Source organism: Phalangium opilio, unplaced genomic scaffold, assembly GCF_054372755.1.
Source record: "Phalangium opilio isolate 3A_F unplaced genomic scaffold, DU_Popi_V2 ptg000037l_1, whole genome shotgun sequence".
NCBI classification, from domain to species: domain Eukaryota; kingdom Metazoa; phylum Arthropoda; class Arachnida; order Opiliones; family Phalangiidae; genus Phalangium; species Phalangium opilio.
In genome coordinates this window covers 6662550-6669000 of record NW_028324160.1, presented here as the reverse complement: position 1 = coordinate 6669000, position 6451 = coordinate 6662550, and positions in this window count along the sequence as shown.

Sequence of the window (6451 nt, the reverse complement as noted above, 5' to 3'; positions counted from 1 at the left end):
GCGGAAGCGCAAAGCGCGGGAAAGGATGAGGTTAAAAAGATCAGACCCTGAGTTTAAGAAGAGAGAAAATGAAAGGAGGAGAGTTTTAGCAGCTCAGAAAAAAGCTAAGGTTGAATGTACAGGTTCTAGTAAGTCTAGTCCTAGTACTAGTTTGCCCATTACTTCTATTGCGCCGTCAGTTGGCCACGATGGTAGTAAGGTTGAAGGTACGGTTTCTAGTATTTCTAGTCCTAATTTGTTTGTTGGTTCTATTGCGCCGCCAGTTGGCCACAGTAGAATGAAGGATAATGTATTAGACGGAAGTACAAGTGTAGTTGCTGAAAACGTAGCGTTAATTACTGCCGACGAAGCGATGAATTTAGTTAGTAATATTTCAGATAATTCTGTAATGGTAGCGAACGATGAACAAGTACCTTCTACGTCTCATGGTAATGTTTATCCGTTAGAGAGAATGAGAATTTTGAGACAGAATGAAGAGTATAGAATGAAGGAGGCGCGATCAATGGCGAAAAAGCGGGAGAATGAGGTTTATCGTGAAAGGGAAAATCAGGTTGGCATACTTACCAAGAGAGTTAAAGGGTTTGATGAGTGGTATAGAGCAAGCGAACGAGTAAAGGACCAGTTGAGTAAGGCTAGTAAACGCCAAGATGCAGAGTACGTTGAAGCTGAACGTGTTAGAAATCAGTTGAGTAAGGCTAGTAAACGCCAAGATGCAGAGTACGTTGAAGCTGAACGTGTTAGAAATCATTTGAGTAAGGCTAGTAAACGCCAAGATGCAGAGTACGTTGAAGCTGAACGTGTTAGAAATCAGTTGGGCATGGCTAGTAAACGCCAAGATGCAGAGTACGTTGAAGCTGAACGTGTTAGAAATCAGTTGAGTAAGGCTAGTAAACGCCAAGATGCTGAGTACGTTAAAGCTGAACGTCTTAGAAATCAGTTGAGTAAGGTTAGTAAACGCCAAGATGCAAAGTACGTTGAAGCTGAACGTGTTAGAAATCAGTTGAGTAAGGCTAGTAAACGCCAAGATGCAGAGTACGTTGAAGCTGAACGTGTTAGAAATCAGTTGGGCATGGCTAGTAAACGCCAAGATGCAGAGTACGTTGAAGCTGAACGTGTTAGAAATCAATTGAGTAAGGCTAGTAAACGCCAAGATGCTGAGTACGTTGAAGCTGAACGTCTTAGAAATCAGTTGAGTAAGGTTAGTAAACGCCAAGATGCAAAGTACGTTGAAGCTGAACGTGTTAGAAATCAGTTGAGCAAGGCTAGTAAACGCCAAGATGCAGAGTACGTTGAAGCTGAACGTGTTAGAAATCAGTTGGGTATGGCTAGCAAACGCCAAGATGCAGAGTACGTTGAAGCTGAACGTGTTAGAAATCAGTTGGGTATGGCTAGTAAACGCCAAGATGCAGGGTACGTTGAAGCTGAACGTGTTAGAAATCAGTTGGGTATGGCTAGTAAACGCCAAGATGCAGGGTACGTTGAAGCTGAACGTGTTAGAAATCAGTTGGGTATGGCTAGTAAACGCCAAGATGCAGGGTACGTTGAAGCTGAACGTGTTAGAAATCAGTTGGGTATGGCTAGTAAACGCCAAGATGCAGGGTACGTTGAAGCTGAACGTGTTAGAAATCAGTTGGGTATGGCTAGTAAACGCCAAGATGCAGGGTACGTTGAAGCTGAACGTGTTAGAAATCAGTTGAGTATGGCTGCCAGTCGTGCAAATGTGGAGTTTAGGAACCCTGAACGTTCTAGGAATAGATTGTCTGTGGCAGAAAGAAGAACAGATCATGTGTTTATAGAGCAGACGTATTTTGAAAGCATAAAAGAAGGTCCAACGTGGCCATGTGAAGGGTGTTCAAATCTTTTTTTTAAAGCATCGGGTAGCTTAGTTCAGTCTAGAGTGTTTTTGGCAGTTCCTGGGATTCACGGTCGTGAATTGGGTGACAAAGTATTTTTATGTAGTGCTTGTAATAAAGCTGTCAAGAAGAAAGAAATCCCCAAGTTTTCCAGAGAAAATGGATTTGAATTTCCTGAAGTTCCGTCAGAACTAGCTAATTTGTCTAATTTGGAGGAAAGGATAATTTCACCACGAATACCTTTTATGCAAATAAGAAGGTTGGGTTGTGATCAACAAAGGGGGATTAAGGGAAACGTGGTCAACGTTCCTATAAATGTAGAGTCTACAGTGTCAGTGTTACCACGGTTACCTAGTGAAACAGATACTGTTCAAATTGAGTTTATGAGGAGAATGCAATATAACACACCATATTTGTATGAAACTGTTAGGCCTAAAAAAATGCACGAAGCTCTTAAGGTTTTGGTGAAAACACCGTTGTATATTAAGCATGGAATATCTGTAAGAGTCGATATATTGGATCCAATTCCAGAAGAACTTGAATTTATTGTTGACGAAAATGACCGTCAGTTAAATCAAGATGATATATTAAGGGAAAACCCAGTTGGGTCAGTGAATTTAGCGAACGAAAATGATAGCGATGATATGTGGAATGAAGTCAATGAAGCTAACGAAGTTAATTTATTACCAGTTGGGAATCAAGACACGTTGTTAGTGTCATTGTCCGATTTCCTTCCGACTAACACCATGCATGTTAAGTTTGCTCCTGGTGAAGGTCAAACGCCAATGTCTTTGCTCTATGACGAGGACGCTGAGGAATTGTCATTCCCCAGTATTTATGTCGGTCAGAAGAGAAACCTTAAGGTTAAAGGTAGGTTTGGGGATATTGCCAAGTGGGAGCTTCGTAATGTTGATCGACGTTGTGCCAAGAATGTCTCAAAATTGTTTTACGCTTTTGTTAAGTTGGAAACAATGAAAGTTAGTGAATCTATACAAGTGTGTATGAGAAAAACCAAGAGAAAAGATGGCTCTAATTACACTGCTGGGTTTTTATCGTCTGCTGGTACGCTCGATTCAATTGTTAAGCAGGATGATGGTTTTAGAGTATTAGAAAATTTGCAGTCCTCGCCTTTATATTGGCAGCATAGGCAGAAAGAGTTAATGGCTATGATTAGGCAGCTTGGTACGGCTACCTTTTTTATAACGTTTTCAGCTGCGGAAGGCAAATGGCCTGAGCTTTTGAACATACTGAGAGTGACCTCAGGTCAAGAACGCTTAGCGGACAATGAAATTAGGAATTTAAGTTTTTCGGAAAAGGCCAAGTTGATTCAGAATGATCCTGTTACTTGTGCTAGATATTTTGACCACCGTTTTCGGGCTCTGCTTAAAGCTTTGCAAAAACTAGGTCCCTTTGGTGTTATTGAAGATTATTACTTTAGAGTTGAAATACAGCAAAGAGGGTCTCCCCATCAACATGGGTTGATATGGATTAAAGATGCACCTAAGCTCAAAGATGATTTGTCGAATGTTAAAGAGGTAGAGGACTTTATTGATAAAGCTATTTCTTGCGCTGGTAAATTGAACGATGATAATGGGGATTTATTAACGTCTTTGCAAATGCACAAGCACACGACAACGTGTAAGAAAAAGGTAAATAACAGTTCAGTTTGTCGTTTTGGAATTCCATTTCCTCCCATGCCTAGAACTATTGTTTATGATCCGAGTTTAAGAGAACCCGGTACTCTTGACGAAGAACTGAAATGTAAGAGGAATTCCAAAAAATTGAATGAACTTTTGCAATCGAAAGAAAAGGAATTTTGGGTAGATAGTTTCGAGGAGTTGCTGGCAAAGTTGCGAATGAGTGAAGAGGAATATATTAAGACATAAAAAAGAAAGTTGTTTTATTGAAAAGACACCCTAAAGATACTAGGGTTAATCCGTACAACCCGTGCACTTTGCGCCTTTGGCAAGCGAATATGGACATTCAGTTTGTACTTGATCCTTACGCTCTGGTTATGTATATTGTGTCTTATATAGGAAAATCTCAGCGTGGCATGTCAATGCTTTTGCGTGAAGCTGCTAAACGAGCACAGTCAGATAAATGTACGGTAAAGCAAAAGTTGAAAGTGATAGCAAATCAGTTTTTGAATGCGCACGAGGTAAGCGCGCAAGAAGCGGCATATAGTGTTTTACAAATTCCAGTCTCTAGATGCAGTCGGGCCTGTATATACGTGAATACAAATTTGCCCGAAAATCGAGTCCATATTCTCAAAAGCAAAAGTGAGCTTGAACAGTTGTCAGAAGATAGTATGGACGTTTTCGCTTCTGGAATGTTGGACCATTATGTTCAAAGGCCAAATGATTTAGAGGCAGTAACGTTAGCTCAATTTGCGACGTGGTACGAGTTTTCCAAAAGTCGTAGAGTTGCGAAAACCCAAAGTCATATTGATGACAGTGAAAACCTTGAAGTTGAATGTGGTAAATGGTTGAAACTGAAAAATGATTCAGGTTTTATTAGAAAACGTGGTCATTCTAAAATTATGCGGTATCGGAGATTCAATTTAGTGAAAGAACCCGAACAGTATTATCGTGAGCAAATAATGTTGTTCTCGCCTTGGCGCGATGAGAGTAGGGACATTTTGACAAAGGATCTGAAATCAGAGTATGAACTTAAACTTGAGATTATAAAGGAATGTAGAAAAGAATTTAATAACGAAATTGACGAAGCGGCCATTGAACAGGCTGTCCGAGATTTCGAAAGTGAAGCTATTGAAGCTGATCTTACTAATATTCAGCCTGAATTGGAACATCGAAATGAAATAGATAGATCTTTAATTGTCGAAGATTCTGAATTTCTAATTAATACGGTTCAGGAGTCTATAGGAAATATTACCCGTGATATTCTTGATGGTAATGCGGAAAGAACTATTGCTCCGTCAGTGACGTTAGTCAATGATTCTGAGTACAATGTACTTGTTAGAATGCTGAATGTGAAACAGAAAGAAATATTTTATGAAGTTCTGCATCATTTAAAATGCAAGGAAACGCCTTTACGGCTATTTGTTACCGGTGGCGCTGGTGTTGGAAAAAGCGTTTTGATAAGTGCCATATTTGAAGCTGTTACTAGATTTTACAATAAGCAGCCAGGGTCTAATCCCTCGGAAGTTAAAGTTTTGCGATGCGCACCTACGGGCAAGGCTGCCTTTAATATAGGTGGCGCTACTTTGCATAGTACCTTTTGTCTACCGGTTAGTCAATTTGCCGGGAATATTTCCAGGCTAGAAAGTGAAACTCTTCACAATTGTAGATTGATGTATGGTCAAGTGAAATTGGTAATTATTGACGAAATATCAATGGTTGGAGCCAAGGTTTTTAACCGAGTTAACGCGAGATTGCAAGAGATAATGGGTTGTCCAGATTATTTCGGTGGTGTATCTGTACTGTTAGTTGGAGATTTTAACCAACTTAGACCAGTGCGCGATCATTTCGCTTTTCAAGGTCAAAGTGATACTGACAATCCCTATGCGGCGTTAATTGGTAACCCAATATGGGAAGAATTCCAGTTTGCAGAGCTTGAAGAAATTATGAGGCAAAAAGATGACAAAAGATTTGCGGAAGCTTTGAACAGAATGGCTGTGGGAAGTATGAATCAGGATGATATTGACTTTTTTGTAAGTTTAGAAGTGAATAGAGAGCGTGTACCGCCAAAAGAAGCGATACATCTTTTCCCTACTAACGTTGAAGTGAACCAATTTAACGAAGAGATGCTTTTAAACATGAATACGGAAAAGTCTATTTCCGTTTCAGTAGATGTTGTAAATGGTGATCTTACTAGCGTAGTTAGAAATAACATTCTTTCTCAAGTTCAAACGTTGGCAACGTCTGATACGTATGGTCTGCCTAAAGAATTAACGCTCGCATGTGGCGCCAGATACATGATGACTAACAATGTTGATACGTCTGACGGACTTACAAATGGGGCAACAGGTTGGTTAAGAAAAATAGAGTACGGCAAAAATAGACTGGGTGAGCAAATTCCGTTTAGGGTATGGATTGAGTTTGTTGATGCTAATGTTGGAAAGTTGTTGAGACAAAAGAGTCATGGGTTATACGAGCAGAATAACTTTAACAGGATTTGGACTCCTGTCGAGAAAGTTACTAAGGCATTCAGTAGAAAATGGAGGCAAAATAATGTTTCGGTCTCTAGGAAACAGTTTCCTTTGGTCATTTCTGAGGCTATTACGATACACAAGAGTCAAGGTGATACGTATTCGTCTGTAGTAGTGCATTGTAATCAAAGAAAGAAATTAGAGAGAGCTCATTTATACGTTGCTTGTAGTAGAGCGAGAAACGCCTCTGGTTTGTATATTGAGGGTAAATTTCAAGTTCCAAATGCGCCTAAAAACAAACAAGTTGAATTGGAACTTAAAAGATTACGAGATACGAAGAGTATTGCGTTACCGTTCTTGAACGAACCGGTTTATATTTATGTTCACAATGTGCAGTCCTTAAACGCACATTTGGAAGATATTTTAGCAGACACCGTTATAAGAAATGCCCAGTTATTATGCTTTGTTGAAACGTGGAAGAAAGAAAATG